At 49.8% G+C, this 21,862-nt stretch overlaps 1 protein-coding gene across 1 annotated transcript in view; it reads left to right on the top strand.

The window, feature by feature from the left end:
* The first annotated feature begins 10,847 nt into the window (after positions 1–10,847).
* The window catches only part of LOC149461827 (NACHT, LRR and PYD domains-containing protein 12-like), a 196,707-nt gene continuing 185,692 nt past the window's right edge, over positions 10,848–21,862 (top strand). The window contains exon 1 of the mRNA XM_089677623.1: positions 10,848–10,906. The gene's annotated coding sequence lies outside the window, so the exon portion shown is untranslated. The remainder of the gene's footprint in view (positions 10,907–21,862) is intronic.

The raw sequence follows: 21,862 nt of genomic DNA, 5'->3' as shown, positions 1-21,862 counted from the left end.
CTCCTCACACACTGCTGGTGTGTAGAATTTTTTGACATAGGGTGCTGGCAGATTACGGGCCTCCCATAGCTGCTGCCAGGCCCCTAATCTGCCATAGGCCCCTATATACCGCCTCCTCATGCTGCTGCCAGGTCCAGAGTCTCTCATGGGTCCCTGTACGGCCTCCCATTGCTGCTGTCTCCATCGCCACACTCTGCCATGTGCCACTTTCAGGTCTCCTCACACACTGCTGGTGTGTAGAATTTTTTGACATAGGGTGCTGGCAGATTACGGGCCTCCCATAGCTGCTGCCAGGCCCCTAATCTGCCATAGGCCCCTATATACCGCCTCCTCATGCTGCTGCCAGGTCCAGAGTCTCTCATGGGTCCCTGTACGGCCTCCCATTGCTGCTGTCTCCATCGCCACACTCTGCCATGTGCCACTTTCAGGTCTCCTCACACACTGCTGGTGTGTAGAATTTTTTGACATAGGGTGCTGGCAGATTACGGGCCTCCCATTGCTGCTGCCAGGCCCCTAATCTGCCATAGGCCCCTATATACCGCTTCCTCATGCTGCTGCCAGGTCCAGAGTCTCTCATGCCATGTGCCACTTTCAGGTCTCCTCACACTGCTGGTGTGTTGAATTTTTTGACATAGGGTGCTGGCAGATTATGGGCCTCCTATAGCTGCTGCCAGGCCCCTAATCTGCCATAGGCCCCTATATACCGCTTCCTCATGCTGCTGCCAGGTCCAGAGTCTCTCATGGGTCCCTGTACGGCCTCCCATTGCTGCTGTCTCCATCGCCACACTCTGCCATGTGCCACTTTCAGGTCTCCTCACACACTGCTGGTGTGTAGAATTTTTTGACATAGGGTGCTGGCAGATTACGGGCCTCCCATAGCTGCTGCCAGGCCCCTAATCTGCCATAGGCCCCTATATACCGCCTCCTCATGCTGCTGCCAGGTCCAGAGTCTCTCATGGGTCCCTGTACGGCCTCCCATTGCTGCTGTCTCCATCGCCACACTCTGCCATGTGCCACTTTCAGGTCTCCTCACACACTGCCGGTGTGTAGAATTTTTTGACATAGGGTGCTGGCAGATTATGGGCCTCCCATTGCTGCTGCCAGGCCCCTAATCTGCCATAGGCCCCTATATACCGCTTCCTCATGCTGCTGCCAGGTCCAGAGTCTCTCATGCCATGTGCCACTTTCAGGTCTCCTCACACTGCTGGTGTGTTGAATTTTTTGACATAGGGTGCTGGCAGATTATGGGCCTCCTATAGCTGCTGCCAGGCCCCTAATCTGCCATAGGCCCCTATATACCGCTTCCTCATGCTGCTGCCAGGTCCAGAGTCTCTCATGCCATGTGCCACTTTCAGGTCTCCTCACACTGCTGGTGTGTTGAATTTTTTGACATAGGGTGCTGGCAGATTATGGGCCTCCTATAGCTGCTGCCAGGCCCCTAATCTGCCATAGGCCCCTATATACCGCTTCCTCATGCTGCTGCCAGGTCCAGAGTCTCTCATGCCATGTGCCACTTTCAGGTCTCCTCACACTGCTGGTGTGTTGAATTTTTTGACATAGGGTGCTGGCAGATTATGGGCCTCCCATAGCTGCTGCCAGGCCCCTAATCTGCCATAGGCCCCTATATACCGCCTCCTCATGCTGCTGCCAGGTCCAGAGTCTGTCATGGGTCCCTGTACGGCCTCCCATTGCTGCTGTCTCCATCGCCACACTCTGCCATGTGCCACTTTCAGGTCTCCTCACACTGCTGGTGTGTAGAATTTTTTGACATAGGGTGCTGGCAGATTATGGGCCTCCCATAGCTGCTGCCAGGCCCCTAATCTGCCATGGGCCCCTATATACCGCCTCCTCATGCTGCTGCCAGGTCCAGAGTCTCTCATGGGTCCCTGTACGGCCTCCCATTGCTGCTGTCTCCATCGCCACACTCTGCCATGTGCCACTTTCAGGTCTCCTCACACACTGCTGGTGTGTAGAATTTTTTGACATAGGGTGCTGGCAGATTAAGGGCCTCCCATAGCTGCTGCCAGGCCCCTAATCTGCCATAGGCCCCTATATACCGCCTCCTCATGCTGCTGCCAGGTCCAGAGTCTCTCATGGGTCCCTGTACGGCCTCCCATTGCTGCTGTCTCCATCGCCACACTCTGCCATGTGCCACTTTCAGGTCTCCTCACACTGCTGGTGTGTAGAATTTTTTGACATAGGGTGCTGGCAGATTACGGGCCTCCCATTGCTGCTGCCAGGCCCCTAATCTGCCATGGGCCTCTATATACCGCCTCCTCATGCTGCTGCCAGGTCCAGAGTCTGTCATGGGTCCCTGTACGGCCTCCCATTGCTGCTGTCTCCATCGCCACACTCTGCCATGTGCCACTTTCAGGTCTCCTCACACACTGCTGGTGTGTAGAATTTTTTGACATAGGGTGCTGGCAGATTACGGGCCTCCCATAGCTGCTGCCAGGCCCCTAATCTGCCATAGGCCCCTATATACCGCCTCCTCATGCTGCTGCCAGGTCCAGAGTCTCTCATGGGTCCCTGTACGGCCTCCCATTGCTGCTGTCTCCATCGCCACACTCTGCCATGTGCCACTTTCAGGTCTCCTCACACACTGCTGGTGTGTAGAATTTTTTGACATAGGGTGCTGGCAGATTACGGGCCTCCCATAGCTGCTGCCAGGCCCCTAATCTGCCATAGGCCCCTATATACCGCCTCCTCATGCTGCTGCCAGGTCCAGAGTCTCTCATGGGTCCCTGTACGGCCTCCCATTGCTGCTGTCTCCATCGCCACACTCTGCCATGTGCCACTTTCAGGTCTCCTCACACACTGCTGGTGTGTAGAATTTTTTGACATAGGGTGCTGGCAGATTATGGGCCTCCCATTGCTGCTGCCAGGCCCCTAATCTGCCATAGGCCCCTATATACCGCTTCCTCATGCTGCTGCCAGGTCCAGAGTCTCTCATGCCATGTGCCACTTTCAGGTCTCCTCACACTGCTGGTGTGTTGAATTTTTTGACATAGGGTGCTGGCAGATTATGGGCCTCCTATAGCTGCTGCCAGGCCCCTAATCTGCCATAGGCCCCTATATACCGCTTCCTCATGCTGCTGCCAGGTCCAGAGTCTCTCATGCCATGTGCCACTTTCAGGTCTTCTCACACTGCTGGTGTGTTGAATTTTTTGACATAGGGTGCTGGCAGATTATGGGCCTCCTATAGCTGCTGCCAGGCCCCTAATCTGCCATAGGCCCCTATATACCGCTTCCTCATGCTGCTGCCAGGTCCAGAGTCTCTCATGCCATGTGCCACTTTCAGGTCTCCTCACACTGCTGGTGTGTTGAATTTTTTGACATAGGGTGCTGGCAGATTATGGGCCTCCTATAGCTGCTGCCAGGCCCCTAATCTGCCATAGGCCCCTATATACCGCCTCCTCATGCTGCTGCCAGGTCCAGAGTCTCTCATGGGTCCCTGTACGGCCTCCCATTGCTGCTGTCTCCATCGCCACACTCTGCCATGTGCCACTTTCAGGTCTCCTCACACTGCTGGTGTGTAGAATTTTTTTGACATAGGGTGCTGGCAGATTACGGGCCTCCCATAGCTGCTGCCAGGCCCCTAATCTGCCATGGGCCCCTATACCGACTCCTCATGCTGTGACGTTGCAACAAGGTGGAATTCAACCCTACATATGTTAGACCGCCTTTACGAACAGCAAAAGGCCATCACAGATTTCCTGATGTTAAAAGCGGATAAAGGTATTCCCTGTGTAACTTAGATGTCAGCCATTGGCAGCTCATGCGTGACACCTGCGCTTGCTCAGGCCCTTTGAGGAGGCCACGCTATTCGTGAGTCGGCAGGACTATGGGATGAACGACGTCATTCCTCTGTTGCACGTCCTGGAACAAATGCTGTTAACAATGGCTGGTCAGGGTGCGGTAGACGTGGCGCACATATCTCAACGCCATATGACCCCTGTGGGGGCAGGACAGGAAGAAGAGGAGGAGGTAGAGGAGGACATTGGTGCTCAGGAATTATTGAGTGAAATGGGTGGTTTTTCCACTCAGCGGACAGGAGTGGAGGAGCAGGAGCATCTGGTAGAGGAGGAGGAGGAGGAGGAGACAGAGGACCCAGACGCACCGTGGCAGTATGCTGTGGAGATGGAGGCAGGGAGTCCCTCGCATTCCTTGGCACAAATGGCCCATAGCATGCTCGGTTGCTTGCGTAGCGACAGCCGAATAATAACCATCAGACAGAGGGATGACTTTTGGCTGTCCACCTTGTTGGACCCTCGCTACCGTTCCAAAATGGTGGCCTTTTTCACACCTGCTGAGAGGGAGGCCAAAATAACGTACTATAAAAACCACCTATGTAGTCAGCTGGTCTCTGCCTGTCTGCGCCAACGTCCATCCTCAGACACTGTGGGCCCTGTGCGCTCGCGTTCCGCTGCCATGGCAGCAGGGGAGGGGTGGGGTGGTAGGAGCAGTGGCAGCTCCACCAGCAGCGGCTGCCTCAGTCTGCAGTCGATGATGAGTAGCTTTCTTCACCAGCGCAGTGAGGAAACTACTAACCAGCCGCAGCAGCAGCAGCAGCAGCAGCATCAGGTGGACCTGGAGCAGGACCTCAAACAACAGGCTTAGGCCTACTTGGACAGCACCCCGCCAACCGAGGTAGACAATCCCCTTGACTACTGGGCAACGAAACTTGACCTTTGGCCCCAACTAGCTGAATTTGCCCTTGAAAGGCTGTCATGCCCGGCCAGTAGCGTGGCATCGGAGCGCGTGTTTAGTGCGGCAGGAGGTATTGCAACTCCGCGGAGGACACGACTGTCCACCCAAAGTGTGGAGAGACTGACGTTTGTGAAAATGAATCAGGCGTGGATTAGTCTGGATTTCAAACCACCAGTTCCTGACACAACTGACTAAATCCGCCATGAATCATGCCCCAAACATGTGCCACTTTCAGGTCTCCTCACACTGCTGGTGTGTTCCATTTTTTGTCATAGGGTGCTGGCAGATTACGGGCCTCCCATAGCTGCTGCCAGGCCCCTAATCTGCCATGGGCCCCTATACCGCCTCCTCATGCTGCTGCCAAGTCCAGAGTCTCTCATGGGTCCCTGTACGGCCTCCCATTGCTGCTGTCTCCATCGCCACACTCTGCCATGTGCCACTTTCAGGTCTCCTCACACTGCTGGTGTATTCCATTTTTTGTCATAGGGTGCTGGCAGATTACGGGCCTCCCATAGCTGCTGCCAGGCCCCTAATCTGCCATGGGCCCCTATACCGCCTCCTCATGCTGCTGCCAGGTCCAGAGTCTCTCATGGGTCCCTGTACGGCCTCCCATTGCTGCTGTCTCCATCGCCACACTCTGCCATGTGCCACTTTCAGGTCTCCTCACACTGCTGGTGGGTTCCATTTTTTGTCATAGGGTGCTGGCAGATTACGGGCCTCCCATAGCTGCTGCCAGGCCCCTAATCTGCCATGGGCCCCCGTACCGACTCCTCATGCTGCTGCCAGGCCCGTAATCTGTCATGGGCCCCTGTTGTCGCTTGTTGGCATATTCCGCTCGTTCAGATGCTCCTTCTCCTGCTACTCCTCTTCACGGATTCCGTCAGCAGTCTTTCTTGGAATCCGTTTCCAAGAGACAACAGTTTGCGAGCACGCACCAGACGGTGCAGAAACTGAACGTCCTCCTGTCCAAGTTGCTGCTGCCAGGCTCGTAATCTGTCATGCGCCCCTGTACCGCCTCCTCATGCTGCTGCCAGGTCCAGAGTGTGTCATGGGCCCCCGTACCGACTCCAAATGCTGCTGCCAGGCCCGTAATCTGTCATGGGCCCCTGTACCGCCTCCCCATGCTGCTGCCAGGTCCAGATTGTGTCATGGGTCCCTGTACGGCCTCCCATTGCTGCTGCCAGGCCTGTAATCTGCCATGGGCCCCCCTACCGACTCCTCATGCTGCTGCCAGGCCCGTAATCTGCCATGGGCCCCTGTACCGCCTCCTCATGCTGCTGCCAGGTCCAGAGTGTGTCATGGGTCCCTGTACGGCCTCCCATTGCTGCTGTCTCTATCGCCACACTCTGCCATGTGCCACTTTCAGGTCTCCTCACACTGCTGGTGGTTTCCATTTTTGTCATAGGGTGCTGCATGGCCTCCCATTGCTGCTGCCTCCACCGCCACACTGTGGCTCCACACTCTGGTTTTGGCCCCGTGACTGGCCAAATGAGTGAAGTGTGCGGTGATTCTAAGATTGACGGCACTCATCTGCATGTCATACTGCCTGACAGTATTATTTCTCTTCCCCAGCAGACTCCAAGGGCATTTAAATTAAAGGTACAGTGTTCAGCACTAATATTAAGTCTCTCTGAAGCCTAGAAACACCCTTTTTTAAGTTAAATTCACAGCGAATATATTCGACTCGAATCGAAATTTTTCCACGAATTCGCCGAATCAGTCGAATCGAATTTTTGAATACTTCGCTCATCTCTAGTCAGGACGGTACAGATATCCCCCAAATGTCAGGACGGTACAGATATCCCCCAAATGTCAGGACAGTACAGATATCCCCCAAATGTCAGGACAGTACAGATATCCCCCAAATGTCAGAACGGTACAGATATCCCCCAAATGTCAGGACAGGACAGATATCCCCCAAATTTCAGGATGGTACAGATATCCCCCCCAAATGTCAGAACGGTATAGATATCCCCCAAATGTCAGAACGGTGTAGATATCCCCCAAATGTCAGGACAGTACAGATATCCCCCAAATGTCAGGACAGTACAGATATCCCCCAAATGTCAGGACAGTACAGATATCCCGCAAATGTCAGGACAGTACAGATATCCCGCAAATGTCAGGACAGTACAGATATCCCCCAAATGTCAGGACAGTACAGATATCCCCCAAATGTCAGGACAGTACAGATACCCCCCAAATGTCAGGACAGTACAGATATCCCACAAATGTCAGAACAGTACAGATATCCCCCAAATGTCAGGACAGTACAGATATTCTGCAAATGTCAGGACAGTACAGATATCCCGCAAATGTCAGGACAGTACAGATATCCCCCAAATGTCAGGACAGTACAGATACCCCCCAAATGTCAGGACAGTACAGATATCCCGCAAATGTCAGAACAGTACAGATACCCCCCAAATGTCAGGACAGTACAGATATCCCCCAAATGTCAGGACAGTACAGATATCCCGCAAATGTCAGGACAGTACAGATATCCCGCAAATGTCAGGACAGTACAGCTATCCCCCAAATGTCAGGACAGTACAGATATCCTGCAAATGTCAGGACAGTACAGATATCCCGCAAATGTCAGGACAGTACAGATATCCCCCAAATGTCAGGACAGTACAGATACCCCCCAAATGTCAGGACAGTACAGATATCCCGCAAATGTCAGAACAGTAAAGATATCCCCCAAATGTCAGGACAGTACAGATATCCCCCAAATGTCAGGACAGTACAGATACCCCCCAAATGTCAGGACAGTACAGATATCCCGCAAATGTCAGGACAGTACAGATATCCCTCAAATGTCAGGACAGTACAGATATCCTGCAAATGTCAGGACAGTACAGATATCCCCCAAATGTCAGGACAGTACAGATATCCCCCAAATGTCAGGACAGTACAGATATCCCCCAAATGTCAGGACAGTACAGATATCCCCCTAATGTCAGGACAGTACAGATATCCCGCAAATGTCAGGACAGTACAGATATCCCCCAAATGTCAGAACGGTACAGATATCCCCCAAATGTCAGGACAGGACAGATATCCCCCAAATGTCAGGATGGTACAGATATCCCCCCCAAATGTCAGAACGGTATAGATATCCCCCAAATGTCAGAACGGTGTAGATATCCCCCAAATGTCAGGACAGTGCAGATATCCCCCAAATGTCAGGACAGTACAGATATCCCCCAAATGTCAGGACAGTACAGATATCCCGCAAATGTCAGGACAGTACAGATATCCCGCAAATGTCAGGACAGTACAGATATCCCCCAAATGTCAGGACAGTACAGATACCCCCCAAATGTCAGGACAGTACAGATATCCCACAAATGTCAGAACAGTACAGATATCCCCCAAATGTCAGGACAGTACAGATATCCCGCAAATGTCAGGACAGTACAGATATCCCCCAAATGTCAGGACAGTACAGATATCCCGCAAATGTCAGGACAGTACAGATATCCCGCAAATGTCAGGACAGTACAGCTATCCCCCAAATGTCAGGACAGTACAGATATCCTGCAAATGTCAGGACAGTACAGATATCCCGCAAATGTCAGGACAGTACAGATATCCCCCAAATGTCAGGACAGTACAGATACCCCCCAAATGTCAGGACAGTACAGATATCCTGCAAATGTCAGAACAGTACAGATACCCCCCAAATGTCAGGACAGTACAGATATCCCGCAAATGTCAGGACAGTACAGATATCCCTCAAATGTCAGGACAGTACAGATATCCCGCAAATGTCAGGACAGTACAGATATCCCGCAAATGTCAGGACAGTACAGATATCCCCCAAATGTCAGGACAGTACAGATATCCCCCAAATGTCAGGACAGTACAGATATCCCTCAAATGTCAGGACAGTACAGATATCCCGCAAATGTCAGGACAGTACAGATATCCCGCAAATGTCAGGACAGTACAGATATCCCCCAAATGACCTTTTTTTGCAAAGTAGACAGTCCGACGTATTTCATAAGAGGTATAAGAGTTTTTTGAAGTTGTAATTTTTTTGTCATCATTTTTTGGAAAATGAAGAAATAAAAAATGATTTTCACTATTTTTTTTTACATACTGTCACCAGAGCAGTACAGCGTCATCATATAACTGGCATGGTGGTGATCAGGGATACTGACTGGTGACAGTACAAAAAAAAAAAATTTTTTTTTTTTTTTATTATTTTTACATTTGTATTACTTTTTTTCTCTTTAAGATTTTTTTTTCATATTTCACTATGACCAAAGCAGTATAATGTTACCATAGTAACATTGTACTACTTTGGGGAAGTGATCAGTATTTTTTTTTCACACAATTTGCTCATAGCAAAGAATTACTTTGCTATAAGCAAGCAATTACCTGAATGAAATCGATTCATTCAGGTTTTTTTTGTGCTTAGCTGTGATTTGGCCACAGCTAATCACATGACACAGATGGGCTGTGATTGGCCCAGCTTGTGCATGTGATCACTGTGACCATTCACAGCTAGACACACTTGTATACAAAGGATGGCATGAAAGGAAGCCATCCATTGTATACAACTGTCATGTGACCTGCTGTGATTGGTCACATCAGGTCACAAGGTACTGGCAATGGGGCCGGTACACAGATCTGTCATCGACTGTGTCCGAGGTACATTGCCGGCGACAGTTTGTGTCGCAGCACGGCCCTGCAGGCATGTGCAACGCGCTTTCCGAAAAGGACACCATATGGCGTCCATCCAGAGGGACGAGGTGTTGGCCAACCCGCCATCTGGTTATAGGCCGGGCGGCAACTGGTTACATTGACAGGACTGATCTGTGTACCACATGAGCACATAGCCAGTCTGTGGGAGCCAGAATCATTCTTGGTTGGTAGGGGATCAAATACTTATTTTACTCACTGAACTGCAACTCAATTTATAACATTTGTATCATGTGTTTTTTCTTTATTTTTGGTTGATATTCTGTCTCTATCATTTAAAATACACTTGTGATAAAAATTATAGACCCTTAATTTCTTTGTAAGTGGGCAAACGTACACAATCTGCAGGGGATCAAATAATTATTTACCCCACTGTATATGGGCTGAAATCCAAATTCTGTCTGAATTCCCATTTATCAGAGTTGGTAGAAAGGGCAAGTACACTAAGATATAAAGCAGACGATCAATGGAATAGGTTATAGGCAGTCTATTTAGAAGGCTGTCTTATTGTGAGATATGTTTCAGAACTCTTCCAACAGGAAAACATATTGTAATAGATCTATGCTGCCTCATATAATTTGTGAAGGGTAACTTTCATCATGCAGTACAAGATGCTGGTGAGGCTCAGGAGAAACCAGAAATCTGTGGGAAGCACTGGCATCTCATAGGAAGGACATAGGGAAGTCAAGAGATTTCTGATGCTGAAGGACAAAGATGGGATATCAGTAGAAAGGAACTGTGATGTGTAACATCAATAAGAGGCATTTACTACTTTACATGACCAATAAACCAGCAGATTATCTATTCTCTTGGAAGTGTAATCCTGTGTATATTTGTTTGTATACAGAGATGCTAGTTTATATAATAAATAATATGATGGCCATACTGGTTGATGCCTTCTTTAATCTAATATCTGCTTATTAACTATACAAATATGTATGCAATTCAGTTGCAGATCTAAAATAAGTATTTGATCCCCTACCAACCAACAATAATTCTGGCTCCCACAGACTGTCTATGTGCTCATGTGGTACACAGATTAGTCCTGTCAATTTAAGAAGGAGCTGCTAATAAAAACTCGTTATATGTATAAGAGACACCTGACCACAGAATCTTTTTTCCATCCAAACCTCACCAATATGGACAAGACCAAAGAGCTGTCAAAGGATGTCAAGGACAAGATTGTAGACCTGCACAAGGCTGGACTGGGCTACAAGACATCAGCAAGAAGCTTGGGGGGAAGGAGATAACTATTGGAGCAATTATTCAACTTTTACATATGAATTGGAAGGACTTTTCAATCTGAGCAAACCTCACCAAATAAATATATTTCTATAAGTTTTTATGAAATACCAAAAAAGAGTATTTAGCAAATACAGAAATATTTATATTTTTTATTTTCTTTTAAAACATAAAACAGGAAGGAATGAAGACCGACGACTGCCAGACAAGGTGAAAAAGTCCAATGTAAATCACGTAGGAGGTAAGAGTTTGCATATTGTACATACATGTACTCATACTTCCAATACACATGTAATTTTTTGTCTTGATCATGATTTTGTGATTATACTTCCCTGTTATACAACTGACAAAAAATCAGAAATGGCCATTACCAATCCTCTACATCCCACACAGATCTGATGTTGTTATTCACTGGAATAAAGACACAGGAGAGGGGAGGGAGAAAGACTTCAGAAACACAGGAGAGAGGAGGGTGACAGACTGCAGAGACACAGGAGAGAGGAGGGTGACAGACTGCAGAGACACAGGAGAGGGGAGGGTGACAGACTTCAGAGACACAGGAGAGAGGAGGGAGAAAGACTTCAGAAACACAGGAGAGAGGAGGGTGACAGACTGCAGAAACACAGGAGAGAGGAGGGTGACAGACTGCAGAGACACAGGAGAGAGGAGGGTGACAGACTGCAGAGACACAGGAGAGAGGAGGGTGACAGACTGCAGAGACACAGGAGAGAGGAGGGTGAAAGACTTCAGAGACACAGGAGAGAGGAGGGAGACAGACTGCAGAGACACAGGAGAGAGGAGGGTGACAGACTTCAGAGACACAGGAGAGAGGAGGGTGACAGACTGCAGAGACACAGGAGAGAGGAGGGTGAAAGACTTCAGAGACACAGGAGAGAGGAGGGTGACAGACTTCAGAGACACAGGAGAGAGGAGGGTGAAAGACTTCAGAGACACAGGAGAGAGGAGGGTGACAGACTGCAGAGACACAGGAGAGAGGAGGGTGACAGACTGCAGAGACACAGGAGAGAGGAGGGTGACAGACTGCAGAAACACAGGAGAGAGGAGGGTGAAAGACTTCAGAGACACAGGAGAGAGGAGGGTGACAGACTGCAGAGACACAGGAGAGAGGAGGGTGAAAGACTGCAGAGACACAGGAGAGAGGAGGGTGAAAGACTTCAGAGACACAGGAGAGAGGAGGGTGAAAGACTTCAGAGACACAGGAGAGAGGAGGGTGACAGACTTCAGAGACACAGGAGAGAGGAGGGTGACAGACTTCAGAGACACAGGAGAGAGGAGGGTGACAGACTGCAGAGACACAGGAGAGGGGAGGGAGACAGACTGCAGAGACACAGGAGAGAGGAGGGTGAAAGACTTCAGAGACACAGGAGAGAGGAGGGTGAAAGACTTCAGAGACACAGGAGAGAGGAGGGTGAAAGACTTCAGAGACACAGGAGAGAGGAGGGTGAAAGACTGCAGAGACACAGGAGAGAGGAGGGTGAAAGACTTCAGAGACACAGGAGAGAGGAGGGTGAAAGACTTCAGAGACACAGGAGAGAGGAGGGTGAAAGACTTCAGAGACACAGGAGAGAGGAGGGTGACAGACTGCAGAGACACAGGAGAGAGGAGGGTGACAGACTGCAGAGACACAGGAGAGAGGAGGGTGAAAGACTGCAGAGACACAGGAGAGAGGAGGGTGACAGACTGCAGAGACACAGGAGAGAGGAGGGAGAAAGACTTCAGAGACACAGGAGAGAGGAGGGTGACAGACTGCAGAAACACAGGAGAGAGGAGGGTGACAGACTGCAGAGACACAGGAGAGAGGAGGGTGACACTGCAGAGACACAGGAGAGAGGAGGGAGACAGACTGCAGAGACACAGGAGAGAGGAGGGTGACAGACTGCAGAAACACAGGAGAGAGGAGGGTGACAGACTGCAGAGACACAGGAGAGAGGAGGGTGACAGACTGCAGAAACACAGGAGAGAGGAGGGTGACAGACTGCAGAGACACAGGAGAGAGGAGGGTGACAGACTGCAGAGACACAGGAGAGAGGAGGGTGACAGACTGCAGAGACACAGGAGAGAGGAGGGTGACAGACTGCAGAGACACAGGAGAGGGGAGGGAGAAAGACTTCAGAAACACAGGAGAGAGGAGGGTGACAGACTGCAGAGACACAGGAGAGAGGAGGGTGACAGACTGCAGAAACACAGGAGAGAGGAGGGTGACAGACTGCAGAAACACAGGAGAGAGGAGGGTGACAGACTGCAGAGACACAGGAGAGAGGAGGGTGACACTGCAGAGACACAGGAGAGAGGAGGGAGACAGACTGCAGAGACACAGGAGAGAGGAGGGTGACAGACTGCAGAAACACAGGAGAGAGGAGGGTGACAGACTGCAGAGACACAGGAGAGAGGAGGGTGACAGACTGCAGAAACACAGGAGAGAGGAGGGTGACAGACTGCAGAGACACAGGAGAGAGGAGGGTGACAGACTGCAGAGACACAGGAGAGAGGAGGGTGACAGACTGCAGAGACACAGGAGAGAGGAGGGTGACAGACTGCAGAGACACAGGAGAGAGGAGGGAGAAAGACTTCAGAGACACAGGAGAGAGGAGGGTGACAGACTGCAGAGACACAGGAGAGAGGAGGGTGACAGACTGCAGAGACACAGGAGAGAGGAGGGTGAAAGACTTCAGAGACACAGGAGAGAGAAGGGTGACAGACTGCAGAGACACAGGAGAGGGGAGGGAGACAGACTGCAGAGACACAGGAGAGAGGAGGGTGACAGACTGCAGAGACACAGGAGAGGGGAGGGTGACAGACTTCAGAGACACAGGAGAGAGGAGGGTGACAGACTGCAGAAACACAGGAGAGAGGAGGGTGAAAGACTTCAGAGACACAGGAGAGAGGAGGGTGACAGACTGCAGAGACACAGGAGAGAGGAGGGTGAAAGACTGCAGAGACACAGGAGAGAGGAGGGTGACAGACTTCAGAGACACAGGAGAGAGGAGGGTGACAGACTTCAGAGACACAGGAGAGAGGAGGGTGACAGACTGCAGAGACACAGGAGAGAGGAGGGTGACAGACTGCAGAGACACAGGAGAGAGGAGGGTGAAAGACTTCAGAGACACAGGAGAGAGGAGGGTGACAGACTTCAGAGACACAGGAGAGAGGAGGGTGAAAGACTTCAGAGACACAGGAGAGAGGAGGGTGACAGACTGCAGAGACACAGGAGAGAGGAGGGTGACAGACTGCAGAGACACAGGAGAGAGGAGGGTGACAGACTGCAGAAACACAGGAGAGAGGAGGGTGAAAGACTTCAGAGACACAGGAGAGAGGAGGGTGACAGACTGCAGAGACACAGGAGAGAGGAGGGTGAAAGACTGCAGAGACACAGGAGAGAGGAGGGTGAAAGACTTCAGAGACACAGGAGAGAGGAGGGTGAAAGACTTCAGAGACACAGGAGAGAGGAGGGTGACAGACTTCAGAGACACAGGAGAGAGGAGGGTGACAGACTTCAGAGACACAGGAGAGAGGAGGGTGACAGACTGCAGAGACACAGGAGAGGGGAGGGAGACAGACTGCAGAGACACAGGAGAGAGGAGGGTGAAAGACTTCAGAGACACAGGAGAGAGGAGGGTGAAAGACTTCAGAGACACAGGAGAGAGGAGGGTGAAAGACTTCAGAGACACAGGAGAGAGGAGGGTGAAAGACTTCAGAGACACAGGAGAGAGGAGGGTGAAAGACTGCAGAGACACAGGAGAGAGGAGGGTGAAAGACTTCAGAGACACAGGAGAGAGGAGGGTGAAAGACTTCAGAGACACAGGAGAGAGGAGGGTGACAGACTGCAGAGACACAGGAGAGAGGAGGGTGACAGACTGCAGAGACACAGGAGAGAGGAGGGTGAAAGACTGCAGAGACACAGGAGAGAGGAGGGTGACAGACTGCAGAGACACAGGAGAGAGGAGGGAGAAAGACTTCAGAGACACAGGAGAGAGGAGGGTGACAGACTGCAGAAACACAGGAGAGAGGAGGGTGACAGACTGCAGAGACACAGGAGAGAGGAGGGAGAAAGACTTCAGAAACACAGGAGAGAGGAGGGTGACAGACTGCAGAGACACAGGAGAGAGGAGGGTGACAGACTGCAGAGACACAGGAGAGAGGAGGGTGAAAGACTTCAGAAACACAGGAGAGAGGAGGGTGACAGACTGCAGAGACACAGGAGAGAGGAGGGTGACACTGCAGAGACACAGGAGAGAGGAGGGAGACAGACTGCAGAGACACAGGAGAGAGGAGGGTGACAGACTGCAGAAACACAGGAGAGAGGAGGGTGACAGACTGCAGAGACACAGGAGAGAGGAGGGTGACAGACTGCAGAAACACAGGAGAGAGGAGGGTGACAGACTGCAGAGACACAGGAGAGAGGAGGGTGACAGACTGCAGAGACACAGGAGAGAGGAGGGTGACAGACTGCAGAGACACAGGAGAGAGGAGGGAGAAAGACTTCAGAAACACAGGAGAGAGGAGGGTGACAGACTGCAGAGACACAGGAGAGAGGAGGGTGACAGACTGCAGAGACACAGGAGAGAGGAGGGTGACAGACTGCAGAGACACAGGAGAGAGGAGGGTGACAGACTGCAGAGACACAGGAGAGAGGAGGGTGAAAGACTTCAGAGACACAGGAGAGAGAAGGGTGACAGACTGCAGAGACACAGGAGAGGGGAGGGAGACAGACTGCAGAGACACAGGAGAGAGGAGGGTGACAGACTGCAGAGACACAGGAGAGGGGAGGGAGACAGACTGCAGAGACACAGGAGAGAGGAGGGTGACAGACTGCAGAGACACAGGAGAGGGGAGGGTGACAGACTGCAGAGACACAGGAGAGAGGAGGGTGAAAGACTTCAGAGACACAGGAGAGAGGAGTGTGAAAGACTTCAGAGACACAGGAGAGAGGAGGGTGACAGACTGCAGAGACATAGGAGAAAGGAGGGTGACAGACTGCAGAGACACAGGAGAGGGGAGGGAGACAGACTGCAGAGACACAGGAGAGGGGAGGGTGACAGACTGCAGAGACACAGGAGAGAGGAGGGTGACAGACTGCAGAGACACAGGAGAGGGGAGGGAGACAGACTGCAGAGACACAGGAGAGAGGAGGGAGACAGACTGCAGAGACACAGGAGAGAGGAGGGTGACAGACTGCAGAGACACAGGAGAGGGGAGGGAGACAGACTGCAGAGACACAGGAGAGAGGAGGGTGACAGACTGCAGAGACACAGGAGAGAGGAGGGTGAAAGACTTCAGAGACACAGGAGAGAGGAGGGAGACAGACTGTAGAGACACAGGAGAGAGGAAGGTGACAGACTGCAGAGACACAGGAGAGAGGAGGGAGAAAGACTGCAGAGACACAGGAGAGAGGAAGGTGACAGACTTCAGAGACACAGGAGAGAGGAAGGTGACAGACTTCAGAGACACAGGAGAGAGGAGGGTGACAGACTTCAGAGACACAGGAGAGAGGAGGGTGACAGACTGCAGAGACACAGGAGAGAGGAGGGTGAAAGACTGCAGAGACACAGGAGAGAGGAGGGTGAAAGACTTCAGAGACACAGGAGAGAGGAGGGTGACAGACTGCAGAGACACAGGAGAGAGGAGGGTGACAGACTGCAGAGACACAGGAGAGAGGAGGGTGAAAGACTGCAGAGACACAGGAGAGAGGAGGGTGACAGACTGCAGAGACACAGGAGAGAGGAGGGTGACAGACTGCAGAGACACAGGAGAGAGGAGGGTGACAGACTGCAGAGACACAGGAGAGAGGAGGGTGACAGACTGCAGAGACACAGGAGAGGGGAGGGAGACAGACTGCAGAGACACAGGAGAGGGGAGGGAGACAGACTGCAGAGACACAGGAGAGGAGAGGGTGAAAGACTTCAGAGACACAAGAGAGAGGAGGGTGACAGACTGCAGAGACACAGGAGAGAGGAGGGTGACTGGATGCAGAGACACAGGAGAGAGGAGGGTGACTGGATGCAGAGACACACTAGAGAGCTGGATGACATGATGCCAAGAGACACATGAAATAGGTGCACTCCTCCCTTGTACAGCAAGATTGGATTGGTTCCTTTCTATATACACTATATTGCCCAAAGTATTATCCCCGCCCTCCCAATCATGTGATTCAAGTGTTCCAATCCCCTCAGACTGCAAAAAAACAGACTGCAGAGACACAGGAGAGAGGAGGGTGACAGACTGCAGAGACACAGGAGAGAGGAGGGTGACAGACTGCAGAGACACAGGAGAGAGGAGGGTGACAGACTGCAGAGACACAGGAGAGAGGAGGGTGACAGACTGCAGAGACACAGGAGAGAGGAGGGTGACAGACTGCAGAGACACAGGAGAGAGGAGGGTGACTGGATGCAGAGACACAGGAGAGAGGAGGGTGACTGGATGCAGAGACACACTAGAGAGCTGGATGACATGATGCCAAGAGACACATGAAATAGGTGCACTCCTCCCTTGTACAGCAAGATTGGATTGGTGCCTTTCTATATACACTATATTGCCCAAAGTATTATCCCCGCCCTCCCAATCATGTGATTCAAGTGTTCCAATCCCCTCCATATCATGTGATTCAGGTGTTCCAACCCCCTCCCAATCATGTGATTCAGGTGTTCCAATCCCCTTCATGGACACAGGCGTATACAATCATCCCCTAGGCATGCAGACGGCTTCTACAAACATTGGTGAAAGAATGGGTCGCTCTCAGGAGCTCAGTGACTCCAAGCGTGGTCCCGTGATAGGTGGCCACCTAGGCAATAAGTCCATCCGTGACATTTCCTGGCTACTAAATATTCCACGCTCAACTGTTAGTGGGATTATAACAAAGTGGAAGCAACTGTGAACAACCTCAACTCAGCCACCAAGTGGTAGGCCACGTCACATGACAGGGCGAGGTCAGCGCATGCTGAAGAGCACAGAAGTTGCCAACTGTCTGCAGAGTCAATAACTAAAGACCTCCAAACTTGGTGTGGCCTTCAGATGAGCACAAGAACAGTGCGGAGAGAGCTTCATGGAATGGGTTTCCATGGCCAAGCAGCTTAATCCAAGCCTTACATCACCAAGTGCAATGCAAAGCGTTGAATGCTGTGGTGTAAAGCACGCCACCACTGGACTCTAGAGCAGTGGAGACATGTTCTCTGGAGTGACCAATCACACTTCTCTGTCTGGCAATCCAATGGATGTGTCTGGGTTTGGTGGTTGCCAGGAGAATGGTACTTGCCTGGCTGCATTGTGCCAAGTGTAAAGTTTGGTGGAGGGGGGATTATGGTGTGGGGTGGTTTTTCAGGGGTTGGGCTTGGCCCCCTAGTTCCAGTGAAGGGAACTCTTAAGACGTCAGCATACCAAGACATTTTGGACAATTTCATGCTCCCAACTTTTTGGGAAGAGTTTGGGGATGGCCCTTTCCTGTTCCAACATGACTGCACACCAGTGCTCAAAGCAAAGTCCATAAAGACATGGAGGAGCCAGTCTAGGGTGGAGGAACTTGACTGGCCTGCACAGAGTCCTCAACCCTCAACCCCACAGAACACCTTTGGGATAAATTTGAGCGGAGACTGCGAGCCAGGCCTCCTCCCCCAACATCAGTGCCTGACCTGACAAATGTGCTTCTGGAAGAATGGTCCAACCTCCCCATAGACACCCTCCTAAACCTTGTGGACGGCCTTCCCAGAAGAGTAGAAGCTGTTATAGCTGCAAAGGGTGGGGACAACTCAATATATAACCCTACGGACTCAGCTTGGGAGGCTGTCACGGATCCAAGCCGCACGCACACACCCACAGCAACTAGCTAACCGAGGCGTGCACGTCTGGCCATGACTTGGGGTAAAGAGGGAATGAGGGGGACTTTGAACATATAAGACTGGCCGTGATACACTTTCACAGCCCGGACTACCTCTGGTCACGACTAGAGGGAGACTCCACTCCAATCCAGCTGGCTGACCACACACAGGCAGATACAAATCTTATATACAATCTGGTGCACTCTAAGGGTTGGGGAGCAGTCTAGCAATTGGCACACCCTTCTAGGATTCCTCCAGCTATCCTACAAGATAGAACCTCAGTGTTAATCACTCTTCCACTGTCCACACCCCCCCACACCAGACACACCACAAACGGTAGCTTGCCACCACCCAACAGTTTGTCCGCAGACTGGTCTGCTGAGCCACCACATACACACAGGTCTCCGTCTGGCAGATCTGCTACTTTACAATCTGCATGCAATCTGCCAACACACAGTGCAATTGCATACAGATTGGCAATGAACTTAGACCGAGCACATATAGACACTGTAATACCATAATCTCTCCAGAGATATGAGCCAAAGCTTAAGTACCCAGAAGTCACTTATTAATTTTATGATTTAATATACCGAAAGTGGGCAGTGCATAAAATATGTACAAAGTATAAAAAGTTATAAATAATACAGAAAATACAAAAATTGTGTAATGGGCTATTGACTATAAAATAAAAGAGACTAAAGACAGAAATAAAACTTATACTAAGAGTTATCCTGCGACTGGAGCAAGTCAGTGATAGAATTTCCGACACCAGCGCATCAGTCCAATTGCAACAGTACCAATCACTGTTCAGCTGTCACAGTCAGGCACCATATAACCATTTTCTGCATTTCTCTGGGATTCTACATAGGCTACAAATACAGTTTTACATGCAGGTGTAGCCTACAGTGTGTCCAATCAGAAGAAAATATTTTCATCTCTCTGCAACTAATATTTTAGCTTTCGTGAGAGATGAAATATTTTCCTTTGATCTGGGTATATAAGTCATAGCTCCCAGACACATTGGAGCCACTCCTGGTCTCCTGCTGTTTACCGAAGCCAAAATGGCTAGAGCTGTTCTTTTTAGATTTCAAGAAGGTGGCAAACTCTGGCTACAAAGGTGACAAGGTTTTATTGGCATCTAGGTATCACCTCCAGCCTAGAAGCTGCTCTGTCCTTTCAGATGCTCTTTGGTGAACATATGTCTCTGACTGAATACTGAACACTTATCTGTAATAACATGGAATTAAACTAGATCTACAATGACATTTCTACTGATCACATCACATCTCAGCAACCCAAATCTTACATTTATGTCACAGAAGCCATTAAAGGTCATGTGTGTGGAAGGCCGGCGGCTCAATACTTTTGGCAATATAGTGTATGTTACTATAAGAGATTGGCTACATGTGGGAATAAAAACAAATTATGTGTTACACTGCTGAGATGCAAACATATTTTCAGTCAGCCTGTGTTATGTGTGCTTAATCATATGTATAACATTCCACTCTGTCATAATACAATGTTTAAATCATAACTCATAAATATTCTATATCAAAAATGTGTTCTTAAAGTAATGTTCAGTTCATCATCAATAATCTTCCTTCACCAAATGGAATTTGTTTCCAAAACCTCAGTGCTGAAACAATAGCAGCTCAGTACACCATCGATTTCTAGATGCTGATCTCAAATCCCCAGTGCTGCAAGTGCTCTGTGTCACGATTGCGGCGTCAGACCCCCAGACCTTCTCACCAAACTCGTGACCAAAGGACTAGCCAATCTAAAACCGTGATGTCACGTGCCTAACAATGCCACACCTAGCTGCACCCTGCACAACAATTTTCTAGCTAATTGGACCACAATCGATGTACCGGCAGCCTGAGCGATTGTTACTGGGTCAAGTTAATTACGCAATTAACCCTTCACACTGCCACCACCTCCTTTTTGTGCAGAGAAAGAGGAAACTCGGCAATCTCATCAATAACACTATAATGGTTGAGGTAATCGTCTGCATAACACGGTTATACAGACGGTTAAACAAACACAGTAGCATTCTCTTTAGAGGCAGGAATTCATAAATTGCAATAAAGCGCTATAGAAACAGTTCAACACTTTCAGAAGGAAAGATTTATTACTAAAATGTCAAACGGGTGCAATAAAAATATTTACAGAAAAGAGGTAACTAAGATATATATATATATATAAACATACAGAGACCAACAACGCAGCAAAGAGATATCAGAGAGAGGTGAAAGTGTTAAGGTTATTGCCAGTCCTTGGTTAGCAGATCCAAGTTTCAGAGCAAAAGGGCACGGGTCTCCCCAGGTGGTATTGATGTGAAAATGGGAGACGTCTTCAACTCACTTCTCTTAGGCCTGACAGCCCAATTTGTAGTTCCCCAGCAGGGGGTGTCTCTGATGTCAAGGACCAATACCCCATGTAGGGTGTGGAGGTCTGGGTGTCGACCTAAACTAGAGCAAAAATCTCATGTAGTTCATATTTGGGCTCATAACTTTTCCTATGCACAAGTGACATTCCACCCGTGGGTAGATTATTATGCAGACACGTCTGAGGATTGATTAGAGATGAAATATGTAATTCTATACTGAACGGTTCACAAGATCTATTTTTCTGCTTTCCTATGTATTTGAGACAAGGCGATTGACCTATCAAATTGTTCGCCTTCTCATGGCCAATCTGACGATACGCCCAGTTTTTATGTAAGTCTCTCATATTCCATGATATGAGACATAGGGGAAAAGTGGATTTTAACAATGGTTATCTGATTCTGTCACCTACGCTGAGTTAGGTTTATTAGGTTGGAATCTCTTTCAACTCCTGGGAAAGCTTGCCTTATCTCTTCCGAGGTGTTACAATTTGAAGGTTCTTTGGACAGGGAGGCCCCGGCTCCCTTGGGGGGCTTTATAGCTCCTATGACCCTTCTGTGAGACACATACACACTGGGCAAATGTCGCTGGGACTCTCAGAAAGGAAAGGGGGAAGATGAGGGAGAAATATATTATTATAATATAGTATAATATATATAATATAATATTAAATATCCAGCACTATCCTACTTTAATTGTAATACCCCACCAAGTCACTTTAACCGTCCTTCCCCTGAAGTACATACATAAATCAATCAATCTTTAAGCACACTTGGTTGCAAAAAAACCTCAATATTAGTGTATAAAGTCCCAAAATAAGTCCCAAAACTCTATATTAGTGTATAAAGTCCCAAAATAAGAGTCCAGAAATCAAAGTCCAAATAAATCCCAAAAAGAATATATCTTTGTCAGTACTTTCTCAAATCTTCGTGTCTCCAAACCGCCTTTTTGGTATACTCCAAAAACAAATCTTCATATACCTCA

This window comes from Staurois parvus, unplaced genomic scaffold, assembly GCF_062004578.1.
Source record: "Staurois parvus isolate SC_StPar_1 unplaced genomic scaffold, SC_StPar_1.0 ptg000191l, whole genome shotgun sequence".
Lineage (NCBI taxonomy): Eukaryota > Metazoa > Chordata > Amphibia > Anura > Ranidae > Staurois > Staurois parvus.
Note: the sequence above shows the minus strand (reverse complement) of the source record. Positions and strands in the feature narration are given on the sequence as shown.